The sequence below is a fragment of the Hibiscus syriacus genome, unplaced genomic scaffold (genome assembly GCF_006381635.1).
Source record: "Hibiscus syriacus cultivar Baekdansim isolate YM2019G1 unplaced genomic scaffold, ASM638163v2 tig00112498_pilon, whole genome shotgun sequence".
In the NCBI taxonomy this organism is placed as follows: Eukaryota; Viridiplantae; Streptophyta; class Magnoliopsida; order Malvales; family Malvaceae; genus Hibiscus; species Hibiscus syriacus.
The window spans coordinates 1,959,758-1,984,009 of NW_024063347.1; the positions used below are offsets into that span (position 1 = coordinate 1,959,758).

Consider the following 24,252-nt stretch of genomic DNA (forward strand, 5'->3'; position numbering starts at 1 on the left):
ATTATTACAATTAAGTATTATTAGTGTTTCAGATATTTGCAATTACTTTTATATTTTTTAAGACATATTATGATTTTTTAAAAATATAATTATATTTTTGTTTGAATTTGTTGGGGTCATCTTACTTTGATTCCATTCCATTCCATCCTTTTTCTCTTTTTCTACCATACTTACGACCAATCTTTTACTCTTTAATAATGCATTCCTCCTTTTCTTTAAACTTAAATAATCTTTATAAAAAGCAAGAAGGGGATAATCATTCATAAGAGGATTATTTGTTTAATCTAGTCTGTTAAATAAGTAAAATTAATGAACATCCGCTCAACTACATTATCTAAAAATTAAATTTTAATTGAATTCATTAAAGGATGTCCATGATAAAAGATAATATTATTCTTAATGATTCGAGCTCGAAGAGTTTTATTTATAAGATGTGTACGTTGTCAATAATAGGAGATATACGTGTACCTCATGAAATCTGAATTTGTTTCGATTATTTAGTTATTTTATTGATATTGTTCACCCTGAATTGTTATATGTGTTCATCATCCAAAAATTGTGTCATTAACGTATGTATTCATCCTTAAAATATTTCTAGATTCGTTGTCAATAACTAAGAAAAAATTTAATCAAATACTATCTTATAAATTATATCAGACTATTCTAATTTTTATTCTATTTTTAATATTTAAAAGACAATAAAAATTTTATAATATACTCAAAACTTGAATTACATGTTTTATCATAAAGACGTAAATCATAAAGATTAAATTATAAAAAATGAAGCATTGTAAAATTGAATGCGCTAGCCGTGCGTTCTTGATACTTGACTGAGTACATTGCATATACTGCATGTGGATATGGTTAGTTTTATTTTCCCTCAAACTGCTTAGATGCAAGGCAAAATAGCCTTTGGCGGTTACATTATTATACAGTCATGTTAGTTTGCTTGATTTTGAAATGTTCATTAGATCGGTCTAAATGAGGGTGCAAAGTTACATTAACGTCGAACAATGATAAATTCAAACTCGAGTTTAATTTAAAAAAAATCACGGTTTTATATCAGATTTGAATTTAATAAAATATATTTTTGTATTCAATTAAGTTTGATTAATCAAATACTCAAATTCAAATTTTGTTTATACAATTATTTCATAAATTGAACTTAATAAATTATTAATATTGTAACATCTCGAGAGTATTATGGTTTGTTTGTGTCCTTGCTTCGATTTAGCTTTGTTTGGGCCTTATGTAGGTTTCATGTTGGGTTGGGTTGTTTTTATATTGAACTTATGTGTTGTTGTTTTTCGTGGAATAAAGTGTCAGATGAAAATCTTCCCCCTTTGTTGTCTTGGTTGAAGTGTAGTTCAATCAAGTTAAAAGGCAGATTTAATAAGGCCCACTTTCTTTGGGATTGTCTCAGGAAAGAGAGATTAATATACGATTAATATACGGTGTTACCGGATACATTAAAAGATATTTGATAAATTAGGTTTAGCGCTACCAGAAATATTGAATAATAATAATGTAATAGGCGGAAATCATGAAGAAATATTAAAAAATTTGGCAACTCGCAAACTTAGCTTGTCGGTTTGTGTCGATATTTTATAAAAATGTATTGATCCATAACAATATAACAGGTAAAAAAATGATAAAACCGGTCTATAAATTACAAAACATGTAAAGCGCTACCGGATATATTGAAAGTGTCGATACTTTATAAAAATGTATCGATCCATAACAATATAACAGGTAAAAAAATGACAAAACCGGTCTATAAATGACAAAACAGGTAAAGCGCTACCGGATATATTGAAAGTGTTGATACTTTATAAAATGTATCGATCCATAACAATATAACAGGTAAAAAAATGATAAAACCGGTCTATAATGACAAAACAGGTAAAGCGCTACCAGATATATTGAAGTGTCGATACTTTATAAATGTATCGATCCATAACAATATAACAAGTAAAAAAATGACAAAACCGGTATATAAATGACAAATAGGTAGCGCTACCGGATATATTGAAAGTGTCGATACTTTATAAAAATGTATCGATCCATAACAATATAAAAGGTAAAAAATGACAAAACCGGTCTATAAATGACAAAACAGGTAAAGCGCTATCGGATATGTTGATAGTGTCAATACTTTATTATAAGTATCGACACTTTTGGAATTTAAAAGAGAAGAAGGTATAGCGCTAATAAGTGTCGATACTCTATAAAATGTATCGATCCATAAACATGTAAAAATATGACAAAATCGGTCTCGAAATGACAAAATCAGTAAAGATTTACCAGATATGTTGAAAGTGTCGATACTTTATTATAAGTATCGACACTTTTGGAATTTAAAAGAAAAGAAGTTATAGCGCCAAGAAAGTGTCGATACTTTATAAAAATGTATCGATCCATAACAATATAACAGGTAAAAATATGAAAAAATTAGTCTCGAAATGACAAAAAAAAGTGTGCTTGTGTGGTCATTTTTATTTCAGAATTTTCATTTTTAATACAAAAAATTAGATATTTTAAGCAAAACTCAATAAAAAAGAATAAAAACTTTACAGTAACAAAAGAATAGCATTGGGAAACCCACCATGTTATTTGTTTCTCAAAGAACAAAAACCCAGAAACAAGTAAATTTACAATGTAACCGGTAAAAATATACTGGTTAATTAGCAAATAGGTTTACATTATGTATCGACGCTCTTTAAATATGTGTCGATACTTTTTTCTAATATTTATTTATAGAAATAAGTACTTGAATGCAAATGAAACTTTCAGAGAAATGAATCTATTCAATCTCGTGATGACCTCGTCACGGTTGTCCACCTTGCCTTACGCCCATCCACTAGGATGCTCAATATAAAATCAGGCAGTCGAAGGGCCATTCTTATACCACTTGGTTAAGGTTTATTATGGTAAATCATATGATTTTAAGCCCAAAATCATTAGTTGTATGCTTAAGTTAGACTTGTTAGTGTTATGTATACAAGCTTATGCATGTGTTGTGTGAGTTCTAGAAGTCAGTTCTAGAATAGTTTGTTAGCTCCTTGTTACGAGCAGTTAAGTTGTTAAACTTCTTGTTAACAACAGTTACCTTTCTCTTTGCTACTCTCTAACTCAAGAGAGATTAGCTTTTTCATTAATAAAGAATTACAAAGATTTCATTTCATTTATTGTTTCTTAGATAGCTAAACTGCTATCTTATCATGGTATCTTTCGGCAAATACCTGGGTGTTTTCTTCCGCTGTTTCTTCTTCATTCCAATAGCTGCACGAGATTAAGTTCTCACATTGTGTATTCTTGGCGTCATGGTTGATTTGACGGTTGATCCCGACGATGTATCTGCGAATGCTTCCTCCCTGAGTCATGGAACTTCTCGAGGTATGTTTGGTATTCAACACATACCAAAGCATGACACTGTTAAACTCACTGAATCCACATACCTTCTTTGGAAGCATCAAGTGGCTTTGATAATTGATGGCTATGGGTTGCTGAGGTTCATCTCTGCCGGTTCTGTTGCACTAGATGAGTTCATCACTAATGCGTTTAGACAACTTGAAGAGAATCCATTGTTTGCTGCTCATCGTCAACAAGATAAACTGCTTGCTTCCTGGCTTTTAACTACTGTGAGTACAGAGGTTTTGCCTCACTTGACCGGATTTACAACTGCAATGTCAATCTGGAATACTATATCTCGTCTGTTTGGTGCTCGTTCCAGTGCAAAGATTTTTTCTCTTCGACATAATCTTCATTCCCAGCGAAAGACTGGTTTGACGATTAGGGAGTATCTTGCCAAAGTCAAATACATATGTGATTTGTTGAATGCTTCAAGTAGTGTGGTTACTGAGCAAGAACATGTTAATGTTGTGTTAGCTGGACTTACAATGGAATTTGAGTCTATTATTGCAATTGCATCACGATAAAATTTTTCTCTTGATGTTCTTACTGAGATGTTGTTAGATTGTGAGGCTCGACAGAAGATGTTCTTGAGTGAAAAATTCTCTGCAAATCTTGTTCTTCAATCTCGGGAAGGTGTTGCTGCTGAAACTAACTCTATTGTAACTCAGGATGTTAATACTGGGTCATCACAGGATCATTCATCTCGTGGACAGACAAATGGATATCGTGGTCGAGGTCGAGGGCGTAATAATAATCGTCCAGTTGTGTGGCCGGTTTGGACATGTGGTCTAGAAGTGTTATCATCGTTTTGATAGAGACGACACTGGTGTGTCCGGGTCTGAGTCGATGCAAGAGAATGGCTCAAAGCCCACTGGTGCTGGGAATTCTGCTAAACACCCGCAATCTGGTAGACAACCTTATGCTCATACTGTAACCTCCATGCCTTCTCGTTCGAACATTGTTCCCACTCCGTTTTACTTTTCTTCCTCGTATGCTCCTGGATATTACCCCTTTCCTAGATTCTCTCCTGTTTTTGCTTCGAATACCTCTTGTGGTCCTCATGGTACATCTCCTAGTTCGGCAGCATATGTGTCCACTGTTCCAATGAACTTCGGGTCTAATTTTTCAGCATCAACTGACTCGTGGTATCCTGACACTGGTGCTACACATCATGTCACAAATGATATGACTGAGTTTCAATCAGGTACTCTTTATACGGGTGGTAATTCCTTGCTCATGGGTAATGGTGATGGTATTCCAATTACACATGTTGGTCAAGGTTTTTTGAGCTCAAACATGAAGCCATTAATTTTACAAAATATGTTGCACGTACCTAACATAAAGAAAAAGTTATTGTCTGTTTCTCAGTTCACTCGTGACAATGGTGTCTTCATGGAATTTCACCCCTCTAAATGTCTTGTGAAGGATGCTCGGACTCAAGTAATTCTACTTCGAGGGAGGCTCACGGATGACAGGCTGTATCAGCTACTGCCTTGTGAGGATCAGAGGTCACCTTGCTTGGTGAATAATGTCTCGAAGTCACCTGTGACTTTGAAGTTGTGGCATCAGCGTCTTGGCCATCCATCTCTTGATATTGTTCAGCGTGTTTTGAAGTCGTGTAGCAATGTTTTTAATAAAACTGAAGTAGTAAATGTGTGTTCTGCTTGTATGCAAGGGAAATCTCATAAGTTGCCCTTTTGTAAATCTTTGACCGAATATAATGAGCTTTTCCAACTTGTTGTCTCTGATGTCTGGGGACCAGCTCCTGTATGCTCCACTGACGGTTTTCTTTATTATGTTTCTTTTGTTGATGTCTGTAGCCGTTATACCTGGATGTACCTCTTGAAACGTAAATATGAGGTGGCTCAATGCTTTCTTGATTTGGCGAAATTGGTTGAAGTGCAGTTTGGATACAAAATTAAAGCTCTCCAGACTGATGGTGGTGGGGAATATCAACCACTTCGAAAGTGGTTCTCTGCCAATGGAGTGCAGCATCGTCTCTCGTGCCCTGGCACCTCGGAGCAGAATGGTAAGGCTGAGAGGAAGCATAGGCACATTGTGGAAACAAGATTGACAATATTAGCTCAGGCTTCCTTACCTCAGAAATTTTGGAGCTATGCTGTTTATCTTATCAATAGATTGCCCACACCTGTTTTGCATGGCAAGTCTCCCTTTGAAGCTCTGTATCGTGTCCTGCCAGATTATTCTTTTCTCAGGGTGTTTGGATGCGCTTGCTATCCTTGCTTGCGTCTGTTTAATCGTCATAAGCTGGATTTCAGATCAAAGAAGTGTGTGTTTCTAGGATATAGCACTACTCATAAGGGATACAAATGTCTCGATGACTCTGGCAGAGTAATAATTTCAAGGCATGTTGTATTTGATGAAAGTGTTTTTCCTTATGAAGTGTGTAATTTTTCAGGTGTCACTCCAGATAATGGTGTCTCCACGAGCATTATTCCTCTTGTCTCCCCTGCACAGACATCACATGCTCCACCAGCGCATGCTCCACTTGCACTTGCTCCACCACCACATGCTCAATCAATGTGTGCTCCTTCAATGCATGTTGATAATGCTCTTGGTCTCACGCGTGATGCTCATTCGATGCATTCAACGCATGGTTCTTTATTTGCAAATGGTCCACATGCTGCTCCATTGACGCATAATGCTCCACCAAATCCAACACATGCACGTGATTCTCTAGTTGAATGTGCTGCTGGACCCATGTCATATTCTCCACTCAATTCAATGCATGGTTTTTTAAATGCCAACAGCCCACGTGGTCTCACTCATGGTGCTCCGTTCGACTCAACACGTGAAAATAACCCATGTGATGCTCTGTCAAAGCGTGTTTCTTCAACGCATTATGATAACACTCATGGGACCACACTAATTCGTACGCATATGGAAGCCACTTCAGCACATGAGAACAATCAAAGGACTAGAAAAGTTACGACAATGCATGATGATAATATTCATGGGACCGCACTAATTCGTTCACATGAGAACAATCAAATGACTAAAAGAGTTGGGACCACACTATTAAGTGGAAACAGCTACGCAAGTGGATTTTTAAGGTGAAACGTAATGCTGATGGCTCAGTGTCTCGGTACAAGGCTCGTCTTGTTGCGAAGGGGTTTCTTCAACGACCAGGCATTGATTTCATGAGGTTTTTAGTCCAGTTGTGAAACCTGTAACGGTACGAGTGATTCTTACTCTTGCATTGACAAGAGGTTGGTTGCTGCGTCAAGTAGATATTAATAATGCCTTTTTAAATAGGGCATTGATGGAAGAGGTTTACATGTCTCAGCCTCCTGGTTTTGTACAAGTTGGTGATGGTTTAGTTTGCAAACTGCATAAAGCAATCTATGGCTTGAAGCAAGCTCATCGGGCCTGGTTTGAGAGCCTTCGAGAGTACCTGGTCTCTGAAAGGTTCGTCTTGTCTAAATCTGATTCATCTCTGTTTGTTCGAAAAACTGCTAGCAGTGTTGTCTACATGCTAGTGTATGTTGATGACATTATTGTGACAGGGAGTGAGGTTGGTGAGGTGCAATGTGTTATTGAAAAGTTGCATGCTCGATTTTCTTTAAAAGATCTTGGCTCTCTTAATTTTTTCCTTGGCATTGAGGTGTGTTCTGATGACAATGGTCTTATTTTGACTCAACAAAAATATATTCGTGAGCTGTTGCATAAGCATGGTTTTGGTGATGTCAAGAGCCTACCTACTCCCATGGTCTCCAATTACAAGTTATCGATTGATGCTGGTGACCCCATTGAAGATGCAGCTCAATATAGAAGCATTGTAGGAGCTCTTCAGTACATAGTAGTCACTCGGCCAGATATTGCATTTGCAGTGAACAAAGTTTGCCAGTTCATGCAGTCACCTCGCAATAGTCATTTTCAGGCTGTTAAGAGGATTTTACGTTATCTTCAAGGAACGGCTGACTATGGTCTTTGTTTTACAGCATCCTCTCGCATATCTTTGACTGGTTTTGCTGATGCAGACTGGGGGTCTGATATTGATGATAGGCGTTCCACGACTGGTTACTGTATTTTCTTTGGTGGAAATCTCATTTCATGGAGCTCACGCAAGCAACAAGTAGTTTCTCATTCCACAGCTGAAGCCGAGTATAGGAGTGTTGCCTCTGCAGCTACTGAAATTGTTTGGATTGAGTCATTGCTTTAGGAGTTGTGCGTGGTTCCACATGGTAAAGCTACCTTGTGGTGTGATAATTCCAGCACTGTTGCGGTCTGTGCCAATCCTGTTCAGCATTCTAAGTTCAAGCATGTTGAGCTTGACTTATTTTTTGTTCGAGAAATGGTTGCTGATGGTCGTTTACAGGTTAATGAGATTCCTGCTTATGAGCAGGTGGCGGATGTTTTGACAAAGCCACTCTCTTCCCCTTCGTTTCTCAAACACAGACAAAAACTCTTGGTAACACAACTAAGAGGTCTTCCTGCAGGATTACAAAGTGGGAATGGCAGGGGGAATATTGAAGTCAAGAAGTTTGTTGCAGAAGCTGAAGCAAGTGCTGAAGAAGTTAATAAAGCAGGGTGAATGTTAGTGTTATGTATACAAGCTTATGCATGTGTTGTGTGAGTTCTAGAAGTCAGTTCTAGAATAGTTTGTTAGCTCCTTGTTACGAGCAGTTAAGTTGTTAAACTTCTTGTTAACAGCAGTTACCTTTCTCTTTGCTACTCTCTAACTCAAGAGAGATTAGCGTTTTCATTAATAAAGAATTACAAAGATTTCATTTCATTTCTTGTTTCTTAGATAGCTAAACTGCTATCTTATCAAGACTTCATTTTGGAGTAATGCCTTAAATGCACTTCGTCGGCTTAAAAATGGTTTAATATATTGAATGAGCGAAAATAAAATAAGAGAATGCTTAATATATATAAAAAGACAACCAGAGGGATTTGGGCTGAATGCTCATTTATCTTATTTGCTCGTCAAATCGATCATGACAATTAAGGTGAATAGAGTCTCCATTTATACTCGAGTTCTCTTATAATCGGATGTGCCCTAATCAAACATAAACTACATTCACTCCATTGACATCAACAAGGCAAAGTCCTAATACAATTCGAAATCTATCTTTTATTCTTGAATTCTAATCCCACCAACTTTCTATTTACTTGATGAATTGAATCCTTCGAATATGAATCTTTTGAATGGCAGCAAGCATAATTCGATTTTTAAAGGTTTTTTTTTTATTTTTTTTATTTTTTGTATTTGATACGTTGCTCAAAACATCTCATACGCATAGAGGTGTTCAACCGGTCGATTTGGTTAGCCGACTGAATCAAACTTTTTAAAAATCATTAACCAATTTTTTCTTTTTAATTGTTAATCGAACCAAAATTTTTCAAAAATATTATATTAATATTTAATATTTTTGTTTAATTCATTAAAACTGAAGTTTAACAATCTTCAGACTAATAATTATACTAATATATATTAATAATTAATTAATTCGAACTGATTTTGAAATGAATTAACCGATAACCGAAGTTTGAAAAAAATATTAATCGTTAACCCAACCTAAATTAACATAAAATTATGAACAAAGCTGACACATATGATTATCTTACCAATGTGAAGATTATGTTATCTCATACATTAAACTCAGGCAAGGTTTGAATTCGATATAATCATTGTTGATTACACTCTAAGAGATTTTACGAAAGAAGTAGAGAACTTGTTCGTGAGATGAATACTTTTGTTGAGTTTTGATGTTTCATCGAATTTGTGATTTATCTCAAATTTTATACTTTGAATTCGTGTTGAATGTGAAGATTGCTAGAATTTGACTAGAATTCAATCTGACTCCAATTAATGAAGATATTAAATTAAGAGAAAATTGAAGAAGGTAAGAAACTTAATTTGATTGAAACATGAAATACATTTACTTTTATGTTTATTAAAAGTATAAATATAGTTTGAACAATTTTGCATTAAAAAGTTTATTTATAACCAAGTAATTATGTTGGAAATAGATAGTATGCGATATTATTAAAAGTTAAGTTATTTATAATCTGTATTTTTCTATTTTATTAGTAAGGTTCTCTTTATATATATGATTATTTTGATTTTTAGTAAAACTTAATATCTATTTTATTGTAGAATCTTTATTTTCAACATTAAGCTATTTATATATATATATATAATCAAATACATTAACATTAAATGATTAATATATTATCTTTCTTCATGCTTTTTTTATACAATATCAAATTTTAATCATATAATGTAAATACCTTATTGATTTGATATATCTATCAATGAGTTCTATTCATTGAGTTTAGATTAAGTAATCTGATATTTGTTATAATTTTATATAAAAATTATAAAATCATAATAATACTTAATATACTAATAACAAAATCGTTAGGGTGTGTATAATAATGTCTTTACTTTTAATATATCAAATTTTCTTTAGAGAAAAAAATAATCAAATCAAATTTAAAATATCTGTAATTTTAGATAGAATGTGATAGTAGATGATTACATCTTAATTTAAATTACGATATGTTTATTGCGTTTACGAATTGAATATCATAATTTTATATTGGAATTTAGGTCCACCCTATATAATTAGACAATACGAATTCAATATAAAGCAATATAACTTATAGATAATTTAGGTTAGAACAATTGTATATGTAAGATATATTTATATTGTTAATAAATTGAAAATTTGAAAAATATTACTATATAATAATGCAGATTATTTAAAGAAAAACTTGAGGGAATAAAAATTACCTACAGTATCTGGAAGTTAGCCAGCACATATGCCTTGTACAGCGCTGTAATTGATTTATTTGTTATATAAAAAAAGAAGGTTTCATCGTTCACCCAAAAAAATGGTATCATCAACCAACCCTTCTAACCGCAACACAACTTTGATAAAAAAAATAATAATTAAAAAACGACCTTCATTATTCCACTCACAATGGCAACCCACCAACAACTCAATTTTATAAACATTGTTTTCTTAACTGTATGGATTTAAAAACTAATTTATTCATAATTCATATGTCATAAAGAATATTAATTTAAAATTAAAATTATCACAATTGATACATATACTTTAACAAATATTTATAATATTTATAGTTCATTTATTGATAAAATGTTCAATTTGATAGTTATATTTTAATATCACCATATTTTGTTAAAAATATAAATATGATGTTTGAACTATCATTTTGTTTATTATTATTTCGATAATATCATTATTAAGTGTCATACATAAATTATTACTTTGTATTATTATATTATGAGTTAACACGATTAGTAATTATCAAATCAATCAATGAAAAGTTATACTATAATAATATACAAAATGATAATTCAATATCATATTAGATATTATTATTTTAAAATTTTAAAATTATATTTTTTTTCCTTTTTGAATAGTTAAAGTGATTATAAATAATGTATTCAGAATTTTTCTTAACCTACAATAACATACACATATCCTATAAATACAATTGCTCAAATTTGAATATTTTAAGAATGAATTCTCGAATGAATTTGTTTTTTTGTATCATATAATTTCTATAATCCTTGAGCCAAACTCGAATATTTACAGAGTAGATATTCGTTGACAAGTGACAACGCAACAAGAAGTTCAATAATGAGCTGGTCTGTATGGATGGGGTCATGATTCTATACGGACAACAAAGTCTAAACTATAAGTTATTGTCTCAGCGTCAACTCCCAAAGTAACGTTACATCCCCCTTCTCCTATCTCCTTTCAGTTTCCCTCGAACAGAACAAATTAATTAAGCCATAGGAAATTGAAGTTGAAGCAATAACAATGAGGTCCAACGCCAAACCTCAGTCTCCATCTTTCAACACCAAGCTCATTCTCATCTGTGCTTTCTTCCTTCTTTTCCTCCTCTTGGTTTTCAGCACAACTTCTTCTACGTTTTCCACACAACACAACGACCACCATCATCATCGTCTTCCATTTCAGAATCCCTCGTTTCCAACTCCACACCCTGTCCATCCCTTCCATCATGCACCAAAACCCACCATCTCTGGCCAACGCCCTCATCCACTACGCCACCACCAGCACCACCCACAACAAACCTTCAAGGAAATCTCGGTGTCGGCCAGAGTGTTAGAAAACAAGGCACCCTGCAACTTCTTGGTCTTCGGCTTAGGCCACGACAGTCTGATGGGGGCAGCGCTTAATCACGGTGGGCGCACGGTTTTCCTTGAAGAAGACAAGGCGTGGATCCAGCAGATGAAGCAAAAGTTCCCCGGTTTAGAATACCATCGAATACTCCACGAAAGTTCACCAATCGATGCTCTGCTAGAGACGGGTACGAAAGAGGAATCGTGCAGGGTCGTGAGTGACCCGAGATTCTCCAAGTGCGAGCTTGCTCACAAAGGGTTTTCGAGTGAAATTTATGATGTAAAGTGGGATCTGATCATGGTGGATGCGCCCACCGGGTTCCACGATGAAGCCCCCGGGAGGATGAATGCTATCTACACGGCGGGGTTAATGGCTAGAACAGAGAAGAGGGGGAGACCGATGTTTTCGTGCATGATGTGAACAGAGCTGTGGAAGATAAGTTCTCAAAGGCTTTTCTTTGTGAAGGATATGAGGGAGCAACAAGGATTACTAAGGCATTTCACCATTCCCAGTCACAGGGCTGGCTCTGCTAGACTGCCCTTTTGTCCTTGATTTATTACTTCCATTTCTGATTTTCTTCAATGAATCTGCTTGTTTTACGCATCATCTCACTACTACCGGTTGCTTACAGTTAAGAACCGAATCGAGTTATATGATTAGCTCAACCTATCTTGAATATTCTGCGTCTCTCATTTCGATTTCTCAGTAGAATGTGACAAATCGGTACAATTTTCTTCCCTCATTTTCTTATCCCAAATCAGGGGTGGCACGGGATTTGGCACTCCGGTATGATAAAATTACTATTTCAGTCCTTATACTACTAAAATTTAGTAAATAAATGGTAAGATTCCACTTTGGACTCCTTAGTTTGGAAAAATACTATTTTTATATATGGATATAAATAAAATTTCATAGTGGACACGAACTAATAAATTACACAACTAATCGGAAAAAAATTAATTTTTAGAATAGCGTGTCTACCCTAAATGCCATGTACGTCCGCCACTATTCACATTATTTTAAACTTTTTAAATTTATGTGTTTAAATTATTTTATATTTAAATCGATTAATTCGAACCTTCGTAGGATTAAAAAGTTTAAAACTTAAAACCATTGAGACAGTTTAGTCCTCATTACGTAAAATATGATTTACGCATGACATAGCCTTTAACCTACTACTTGTAAAATATTGATTTACTAACGACATAGCTTAACCTAATACTTGTTGGATTAATATAACATTTCATACATGACCTTGACTTGATATCAATCTTATACCTAACATTAACTTCTGTTACAAAAGATGGTACAAAATGCAACATGGTTATTTCTGTCGGTGAAACTAAAAATTTATTAAAGTGGGGTTAAAAATTTTTTTTTAATTGAGGGTTGGGTAAATTTTTTTTCTTTTTAAAAATATATATTTCAATATTAATTAATACTTAAAAAATAATTGCCGGGGTCAAAGATGTTCCGCCTATGATTATTTGGCCTCTTTAATTATACCTAAAAAGCAAATGAGTCATCGTATTTAATTATTGATCAATTAGGTTTTAATTTAAAATAAACTTCTCTAATTATGGTCATTGTAAGTTCGAGACTACGAGGTAATATTTGGATGTCAATTTCAAATATATTTCATCATCATTCAACAACAACATAATTATTGACCTTGGATGTATTTTACCCAAATAACTATAATTATATAAAAAGTTCTATCCTCGAGTTATTATTGGGTAGTTTACAAAAAAAATATTTATAATATATGAAAAAAGCAAGCATTATTATTACTAGAATTGAGCTGTGGGATATGATGATTGCTCCTTAAAAATTATTCATTGGGCATTTGGGCTATCAAAACATCTGTGAAACAATTTATGGGTAGAAAACATGAAATGGGAGGTAATATTATATAAATTAATGCAAATAAAATGATTAATATTCCCTTCACCAAATTCAGAATAATAAATTGCAAATAAAAAGCTGGTTTAAACTCCAATCCCTCAGTGGAATCCACCAGAGTTTCTCTGTATTTCCTGAACTAACCACAATAATGACTGACGTTTCAACGAATTCCAACCCCTCCAAACCCTAATGGAATAAATAAAATATATTATACAGTATAATAAGTGAATAATATTAGCATTAATAACCAAACTCGAATGCTTCCTTAGGTTCTTCGCCACAAACGAGGCATGCTAAAGTGACTAAACAGTCAAATAAATCCAAATATCAACCTATTTATATACATAGAAAGGAAATAAATTTCTGTTATTTAATAAAAAATAATCTCAAGCACAAAAAGCTGCTGCCTTTTCTGCTGGAAGTACAGGAAGACACTTTCCTCTTCTCCACCTTCCTAAGTCCAAAGGGTCTTTGATTTCTCTCCTTTCTGTTGCCTCAAAGGGTCTGTAAACCAAACACAAATCCTCGTATTTTTACGTTTTTCTCTTTCATTTCCTGTTGTTGTCGATTTTGGGAATTGATTAACAGGAAATTTCTTCTGTTAGAAATGGAAGCTATCAAGAAGCAGGCTACCAAGCTCAGAGAACAAGTTGCCAAGCAACAGCAAGTAGGGGTTTCTTCCTTTTCCTTTCATCTTTCATCATATCGGATACACTTTAGCTTACGGGTTTCAAGTTTATGCTTTAGACCGATAAAATAAAATAAAAACCGTTCATAATACGCTTTACTAATTGTCGTGTCTAGAGTCCAAGCGAATCATTCAATTCCTATTTCCAAATTTCTTCTCTTTTGAGGAAATATAACCACCACGACAACGTTGGAATTTTTTGTGTTCAATCCTGAATTTTATTGTCATCTTTTTAACAAACTCCCAAGTTTAATAAGCTAGAATGTCAAAGGCTTTTTCATAGTAACATGTGATAGAAACGTTAAGATTAAAATCTGTACCATTCTGTTTCTCATTACTGAATGTCAGTAGTTTCGTCCATAATGGACTAAGGTATTTCACCAATATGGTTCAAATCCTCTCCATCATGTAGGCAGTACTAAGGCATCTTGGGCATTTTAGTAATGAAGACATTACGGTAGATGAAGCCGAACTTCAATGTCTTCAAAGCTTCAAGACCTGTACATTTCTACTAAGGCGACTAAGGTACATTCTTCAGTCCTTCTCAACCAATCCTACTTCTATTAAAGTGGTTTAACTTGTGAATAAATACATGTCAACTTACGCTTCTGAACTATGCTTGCAGCATTTGCGCGAAACATAGTCCGTGGCGTAGAAGGATTTATTGCAACAAGCACAAAGCTAATAGATAGGTATGCATGGTTATCTCATTTACTACATGTTGATCCCTGAACAAAGCTGATTCGTGCTGTTTCACCTCGACTTTTTAGCTAGGAAGTTGGCTGATTGTTGCAAGTATGGCTGAAAATCAAAATACCGGTTCCCTCTTGCAAGAGCTTCCCTTTGCTTTGGTAAGTCACATAAATCAATGGAAGATGAAATGGAGACATTGCTTGGGATCCTTGGTCAGAAGGTAATTTCTTAACTTTATTGCCATATACTGATTGTTCATAGGGGTCTCTTGCGGAGAGGAAATTATTGGTATTGTTAATGATAACTGAAATGTATTGAATATTTATGATGAAATAATGATAAGATGTTGACAACTAACTTGGAACATCTACTGTTGGTTCTGATTTTGTCTTGTTAAGCATTGACTTCAATTAATGAAATGTTTAAGGCCTATTGTTGATTCTAGGCGTTTATAGATTAGAAGTTACAAACTTTATCAATTATTGTTTCCCTAGCGTGATTTCTAGTATTTATAAAACAAGTCTCCAGCTGCCTTCCTAAACATGTGCATTCTTTTGTATCAAAATGTTTGGTTGAATAAGTACTTATTTTATGCATGGCTTTCCAAATTAAGTTATAACCAGTTATCATGCGATTGCTGTTTATTGCAAACTAGGACTGGTTTTCCAAAAAATTGAATGTTTTGATTTTGACCGTATGCTAACAGATTATTCTTCATTATGTTCGTTCTCCTTGTTTAAAACATGTCAAGGATGCACTTGATGCCAAGTGTTGCATGAATAGTGCTGGAAATTATGATAACATTTATTAGATCATAGCTTTGATCTTCCCCCCCCCCCCTCTTTTTTATGTTTATTTCGCATATTCATGTTTCTAAGTGTTACAGGTTTCATACGTGTAGGTTTCGGAGCCACTACAGGCATTAATTACAGGAGCTCCTTTAGAGGATGCTCGACATTTGACCCACCGTTATGACAGATTCCGTCAAGAGGTTGAAGCTCAGGTATTTCTTTGTTTTAAAATTTGGAGTAGGCCAATGTCAGCAGTTGGAACCTAGGACTGTGAATTTGGTTGGTTGAACCAGAAAAGATATCAAAAAATTGGCATGGACTTCACTGACGCAGTCCACTGTAATTTCTTGATTGTCATTACGTGGCCCAGCCAATTCATGAAAAGTTCATTTTGTTAATTCTAAAAAAGGTTATGTGTTCATTGACGGATGTGCAGGGTATTTTTTCTCCCAACATTTAATAAGCAAGATTACACTTATACTTCCTACTTATCCCAAAAGAAATATGGAATGATTTAATCCTTTTTTGACTCCAATTATAACCTATAAAAACTGTATCATCTTTCTTTTTTACAGCTTTCAGTTTATTCTTATTTCCTTTTATGTACGTAAGTTATATTCTCAGCCATTTGTTTTTTCACAACAGTCAGAAGATGTTTGAGACGTAAATCAAAGACCAAGGAATCTGATATATCTACCGAAAGCTACATGAAGCTTAAACATGCCGAAAGATTGACTGAACTTAAATCCTCAATGGTGGTACTAGGAAGAGAAGCAACTGAGGCCATGTTTGTCAGCTGAGGATCAACAGCAAAAGATTACTTTCCAAGTGCTCCGTTCAGTGGTATTGCTAATTTTGATTTAATTTTTTTATGCAATGCCATAATAGCTCTCTCTTTTTTTCCTGTGGTTCAGAAAACAAATGTTTTTCTGGTACTCAGAAGTGCTCTCTTTACAGATACATAATTTGATTTCCAACTGAAGGATGTTTTTGCCACTGTTATTTATTCTATAACAATGATATTTTCTTGAGGATTCCATGTGTGTACATCGGTAGTTGTAAGTTTAGTTTGACAACTATAGTTGCTTGTTTGACGTGTACTCGGTACAAAGAAGTCCTAACCGGGGCATATATATGTGTGTGTGTAATATGGAATTAGAAAATATATTATTGACTTTAGAGTTAATTTGATTTCAATGCTCATTACCCCTACCTGTAGTGCTCAGGTCGTTGGTCCTCGCCTGACTCATTTGCAGGTTGATGCCGAAAAATCCTATCATCAACATGTTCTTGCTATTTTAGAGAAGCTATATGCTGAGGTTTGTACTTAATTTCCCTTGGCTCTGTTATTGTTCTCATGACTTGTTTAGGCACCATCCAAGTACATGGAATTTTATGGGTTCCAAACTGCTTTTACTCTTATTTATTACATATCCAAAAGGTTTTGATCGAAGTTTACTGCTGCATAGATAACCCTAGAAGAGCAGAAATGAGTCATTGAACTCGGTGACATCAGAGAGAGAGCTGAATGTCTCCATTCCACATGATAACTTTGGTTCGAATGGATCTGACGCTCAGGGAAACAACAAAGCGATGGATATTTCATAGCAAAGGTTTAGCTTTTGAACACTTTTTTCTCTTTCGGCCCCTTGGTAACTAAATTAAATTTGGGAATTTGATCTCTGAATTATGTATAGAAATTCAGTTTACTCCATTATTCTTCGTCTGTTACCGATGGTTGAGGTGCGGATTGTTTTTTAACAGGTTGTACACCCATTTGATGCTGAAGCAGATGGGGAGCTAAACTTAGCAGTTGGCGACTATGTCGTGGTTCGCCAGGTACGTATTTTTCGAACTGCAGTGCTAGGTAGGTAGGCTGTTGGGTGATGATAATCATAAGTTTGGTTGTAACAATGAAGGTGGGTGCCAATGGATGGTCGGAAGGAGAATGCAAGGGCAAGGCTGGATGGTTTCCCTCTGGTTATGTAGAAAGACAAGAGAAAGCACCAGCAAGCAAGTTGATTGAACCAAACACCGCAGCCTCAGTCTGATCTACTTTTGTAGACAGTTGGGAGTGAGCTGGACAGAACAAGACAGAAGAATGTTAAACGAAAGCCAAGCATGCTGTATTGTAAGTAATTACAGAGTAAATCATTGATATGAATATGTGAAATTGTATTGTATGGTACATAATGAAAGGTACTACGAGTCAGTTTTGAAGATTCAAGAACCACTTCTTTGTGGTCTAAAAAGTAAACAAAGTTACGTTGTTTGTCCCTCGTTTTCTCAATTTAGTTTCATTTCATGTCTAAAAATATGAACATGTAGAACATTAAAGGTGATTAAACATCTTTATTTATTGGGGACTTAGACACCGAATCAAAACTTAAACAATTTTATAAATCTTTTAAAACATTAAACGAAATAAATTAAGTGTCAAATCAAACTTGATAAATTATGCAGATATACTTTCATTCAACTCAAGTCTTCAAGCTCTGCAAAAGTAACAATTCAAACTTGTTTTATTAAAACCGACAATAAAAAAGTTAAATATCAAAGAAAAATAATTATTGAAATTTCTGATTTTTTCAAATTTTAAGAATGACAGACAATTGTTATTTGATTACAATAATTATACACATTTGATTAGAATACCGGATATTTTTTTATTAAGAAACATTCACAATAGTTCGTTATAATCATTAATAAATGTATCAAGCACCAATGTTATAGTTATTCGTGTCATTCTCCAGGGCAACTGAATAATTACATTTCAGATTGCTTGCTTCATTGCGATAAAGAATCGCTTCAATTAATCCGATAAATAACTATCCGATGCACTATGTCAGAGGGTAGCAAGAAGTAGCATAAGTGAGATGTGACTACAAAAACAGCAATTTACACTCCCACAATGGACCAGTACTCTGAAACAAGAGCCCAATGAATTGGTACGATCAGACCAAGTAATAATGGTACAATTTCATGAGACTTGCAATTCTCATTCACAGAATCAACTTTCCACCAAAGTCAAAATATAAATTTACTAATCAAAATCAAACCCATCAGTTGGACCACACATGAACTAGACCATACATGTTCCCTGTGTAAATCTCATGTGCTCTTCGTCATAAAAGAGCGGTGATATCTTCCAAGCTTCTGCCACCGTGCTTCTAATCTTGGATGAACGGCCGTTCATGTTCGACCTGCTACCATAACTAACATTGCAACAGCTACATTGCTTTTCCACTGGGGAACTATTACTTGCTCTTATTTTAGCAAGGCACTTCCCAGTCGATATGTTGCTGATATTGATGGACCCTGCCAAACCAAAAACGAGAAGTAGACCTAATGAGAGATACAGTTATCTAAAGGAGGAATGAAGTTTCATGTAAGATGAAAATATGAAATACATTACCAGAATAAAATAAGATAAGAGGAAAAAAGAATATAACTTCATAAGCGAGCTAAGCATTTAAACTGGTCATACTGTTGTATTTAACAGAAAATAAAAAGTTCAAAGAATGAAAAACAACCATTTCCTTCAGACAATGGATCATCAGAATCAGCTTTGCAGTAAGAGATGATAACCTGATCACTTGTGATATATATTATTAGTATTGCAGTCAGGATGCCACAGAAGGTGATCCTCAAATGAAGTTACAAGTTCTCCACGGAAGTTCCAGACAGCCACTGTCCGGTTTCTAAATGTTAGGAATAACTGTTCTCATACAGAATATAATGCTGATGGAGTCATAAATTCATTTTGCTAACTTCTGTTAGCTCTGAATTGCGAACCTGCACAATAATATTTAGATTTTTTTAAGCTTTAACATTGAATAAGATTGCACTATATTGACAAAGATACTTGCATCAAGAATTTGGAGGTTTTCATTTTCCCTTCACAAGAAGCTTTTCATTGAATTGTTCGATAAAATCCACCTTCTTATTCCGGTGAAGAGATGGCTAAAAGATTTGAGAACTGTACCATCCTCAATTGAGAGAATCTTGAGAGGAACATGGCCACCAACTTTAGTGAAAATCAATAACATGATCCCAGGACTGTCAAGAAAGATATGATGAACAAAGTCAATTGCATAACAGTGACTCCAAGCAAACAAGCTACCATTTGATTGTTAATTAGTACATTGCTTCCATGAGAAGATGAAAACTTGTCTGGACTAAACGGTACTTGTATACCATTACAATACTGTAATTCTTCATGATAATAAAACAGATAGTTTTACAATCAATGTTTTGTTTTAACCTCATTAGGTATCAATTTTGCTATCTATCAGAACAGATAAAAAAATCAGCGTTGAATGAAATTTTATTTTTGTAGCGAGAAATTACCATCATGAAAGAAGCATTACCTTATCTTAATCTCCTGAACATTTTTATCCGATATGGTGTATAACATCGTATAATTTTTAGGTCAAATACCTTGTATGCTGAGTAAAAGGGGGAAAAACATCAGACTCATGGATTTAGTTACAGATCCAACATTATAGTTTAGCACAAAGGTACATTCCTAGGCTGAGTACACTTACCTATCCTGTGCAGATATGAGTACCTTCCCTTAACATCAAACTCGACAAACCCAGGCACTTCAGTGACTCAGATTCAAAAAGTGCAAAACCAGCATCAGTTGACCTCTCTTATGTATCTGCCCATAAAACCGAATTGTTTCAGAAAGAAAAGAAAAGAAAATTGCAAATTACAATGTAGAGATGCAGTCAGGTTTCAAATCACGGTCCGAACGTGATTTCATCCGCGAAATAGCGGTTTCGCCGCCATCCGAGTTACCCGCTACACCCGCAACAGAGCCCGACGGCCGCAATAGCTCCCGCGACGGCCACAATCACGGTAAACCCGAAATGACCGAAACGCGACCGTGACGGTGATTTGAAACCCTAGATGCAGTATTTCATCTTCTTTATTTGATTTTTTCACTATTTTCTATTCTAGGCTCCAGTTCGGATAAGCTAAGGGTTGTATAGAGGTTGTAAAAACTCACATACTCGATCCTTGTGCTTCTGCATTTCAAGGAGCTGAAATTGTCAGAAGCGTAAACTGAGACTGTGATAAGTGAGTCATTATTTTTATTATAAAACAGCTTCGTATAACTTCATCGGCAGTGACATTTAGAAAGCATATTCTTCGATTAGTCTCTGCACCCAATAAACAATAAAATATCAAGATTCCTATTCTAATTTTTGACACAACAGAAATAGAAAAGCCCATCCAAAATAAGCTTAGAAGTGTGAAAACAAGGTTCCCACCTCGACTAAATGCTGCACATACACCAGACTGGGTAAGAGCAAAACAATGTCTCGTGCAGCAACGATCTCTATAATCTTTGATCTCTTCCTCAGACACGGTAATACCATTGAACAATGTCCTTTTGGATAATGAGTATCATATTCCTCCTGCATATTACACAACATATCACCAAACTATTAAGCAGCCCATAAGAACAGTAATACACAGAGGCTAGACAAGTAACAGATCACCCATTGACGTTCAAAACTAATGTTTTAGCTGATAGACTTCCAACTAAATGAGAAGAAGAGTTTTCCTTCTGTATCTCCTACTCATACATATATACTATTCAACCAAAGGTGAACTGATTGAAATAGCAGGAATATAACATGTTTACCGAATACCATCAAATGCAAATAAAGCATCTAAAATTTAATATAGCCAATGCATTCTCCTACATTTCTTACTCATTTCTCAATAAAGCTTTATTAACTATCATTCACGGAACTTTTCATTCAACATCAGGATGACACAGAAGTCCCACCGTTTCAAATGTTTTTCTTTTGTAGTTAATAATATTAAAGACTTAAACCAAAAAAAAAAGCAAAGTTTGAACAACAACGGAAGTATGTGAGGCTTGCACCAGTACCTCGTAAAGATAAAATTGAAAATTGTATGCGCTCCAGCCATTTCAGTTGTTTATTATAAACCAAAGCAGAACTTGGAGTTTAAACTATTAAACGGGTAGTATGTGTCAAACCAATTTTAACATTAAGATGCAAGGCTAAGAGTTTCTCTCGTTCTTCCGCAACTCGCAGCTAGGGCTAAAATGTTCAAATTTCTTTCGCAATTTCGAAAAGAAAGGACGAAACGTTAAACTAAGGTTTGGGCGAGTAAAGACAACTGAATTTGTATGCCATAATAAAGAAGATTTCTCGAGCAATTTGAACAACAAAAACCAGAGGAAAGGAAGAATAAAGAATAAAACTTTAAACGCCGAAGGAAATTAGCGCAATGATAAAAGAATTAAAAGTTAGGGCAAGTAAGTGAAAAGAACCTGCAATCGGATGTTACGGAAGCGCTCCTGGACGTCGGTGATGGAGAAAGCACGGTGTGGCTTAGAGCAGATTTCTCTTCGTTGAAGTTTCTTGACACTGTTAACGAAGGAATCGGCTCTCCCTCTTTTCTTGGATGCAAGTATCTCCGTCCACTGCACCTTGGACTGACCGCAATCCACCGCCCACCATCCATATCTTTAGCTCCTAAAACAAAGCCCTAAGTCCGCTGGATTTCGGCTCCCACCCAATTCTAGGGCTGCGGTTGTCTAACTAAAGCTCCCTCATCCAGCAGCAACAGAAGATTTGATATCCTTTAAAGAAAGGAAAAGGGATAGTACTGGTAACAAGTAAGAAGAAGCCTTCTTCGCTTTTCTTGGCCCAGACTTGAGACTTTGTATTGTCTGTGTCTCAGATTCCAGTGAGAATGCTTCGCCGTCCGATCTACTTTTCAAATTTTGGAATTAAATAAATATATTTTATTAAGATAAAATTGATTACAACGTTTTAAATATTTTCAAAAATTATATATATTTTAAATATTTTTAATCATTTGATAATATGATTAATCATATTTACAGTCTGGTGATTTAAAACATAATCTCTAGAAAAAAATAATTTTTAATTATAAAATAATAATTTGTAAGAAATTAAATAAATATTAGTATTTATAGTCATATGTCAGTGTATCTGTGACTGTTTCTAAATTTTATTTTCTTCATTTACTTAAAAAAAGTAAACTGAGTGAATCGAAATGATTATTTATATTACTTAATATTTAGGGTAGACTACACTTTAGTACATCAACTATTATTTTGATTTCGTTTTGCTCATTTAACTATTTTTATTTCAAAATTTTACCTAACATTTTATTTTGGTTTCCTTTAGGTCACCCAACATTAAAAAATTAATTATGGTGATGATGTGTTATCATAAGATAATACCATATCATCATTGAAAAAAATTACATAAATGACACATCAATTGTCATTTTTTACGATAGATTACCAAAATGAATTAAAATATAACATTAACTATGATTTGAAAAAGTAATTGAAGTGACTTAAACAGAACAAAAGTGATAGTTAGGATACTAAACATGTATTTTACCCTAATATTTAAGATAAATTATTTATTTTTTTAAAATTAAAAATAAATTGAGTTCTACGAGTTAAGTAAGTTGAATGAATATAATATAATATTTTTTTTAGAGATTTAATATGTTATTATTATAATCATTTTCGTGTTAAAAAACCTCTTGTGTGCATTAAGGTTTTATTCTCTTATAAAAATGTATGTTTTGAGAATTTATCTTCTTCCAAATTACATGTGTCATCACCTCTATATCTTCTAAACATTACTGCAACTAAACGTAACACCCATCATACTCAATAATTTCACCATCTTCCAACGACCACCGAACCATTCATCACAATCATTTCATCCAAGACACAAACATAATTGAAACTCGATCACAATTTAAACCAAACCAATTAAAACCCGAGTCATCCTCACCAATCACATTTGATTATCTTCACAACCACAACCATCAATAACAATAAATAATAAATAAGAAAAAAATCAAGTAAAAAATGAGAAAAAGAAAACTTTCATCTCGGTTTGGCAAAATTTTACGAATAGAATGTTCATCAATCAATCCCAACGTTGGGAAGACTTTGTTAAGTCAAAAAATTAATATAGTTCAGTTTCAAATTGATCTAATAGTTGATAATGATGGATTAGAAAGTTTTAGCTTTTAGTTTCGATTGAGATTTAAAAAAAATTAACTTTTTTCAGAAATTTAAACTAAAAGAAAAAAAAGAAAAAGTTTGATGAGATTTCAAGCAACGATGAAAGAAGGAAGTGATGTCGACAATTAATTTCAAAGAAAACAAGGTTTGGAAGCTTAGATTTTGAGGGGAATAAGACTTTAATATTTCATGTCAACTGATGATAACGGCCATACTAATAACAAAATAAAAGTTTAACGATTATATTACAAATTTTAAGGTTTGCTGAATAAATTGTAAGTATCCTAAAAGTTCAAAGACCATTTAATACAATTTACCACTAATTTTATATATTTAAAATTATGTATTTAATATTAAGGTGTCACTCGTAAAAAGAGTTTAGTGTAGTTAGGGGTGTAAATGAATAGAGTATTTAATAAATTGATAATACAACATTCATTTTGTTAAGTTAATAAACGAATATGGATAAAAATTGTATGTTTATTTAATAAACGGATGGACACAAACGAATGTGTATTCGGTTCTTTTATGGTCCAAATAAAATCTTTG

General features: G+C 34.0%; 1 long non-coding RNA gene and 3 pseudogenes across 1 annotated transcript; 2 read left to right on the forward strand and 2 right to left on the reverse strand.

Moving 5' to 3' along the window:
* The first annotated feature begins 11,159 nt into the window (after window positions 1–11,159).
* On the forward strand, window positions 11,160–12,161 carry LOC120180549 (annotated as a pseudogene).
* A 1,744-nt stretch (window positions 12,162–13,905) lies between these two features.
* On the reverse strand, window positions 13,906–19,381 carry LOC120180530. Its single transcript, XR_005521691.1, has 3 exons — window positions 19,172–19,381; window positions 18,654–18,956; window positions 13,906–13,916 (listed from the first exon to the last, which is right to left on the reverse strand). It is a non-coding gene; the product is annotated as an uncharacterized LOC120180530 (long non-coding RNA).
* LOC120180528 lies at window positions 13,984–17,729 on the forward strand (annotated as a pseudogene).
* LOC120180529 lies at window positions 19,382–22,377 on the reverse strand (annotated as a pseudogene).
* Between the last annotated feature and the right edge of the window lie 1,875 nt (window positions 22,378–24,252).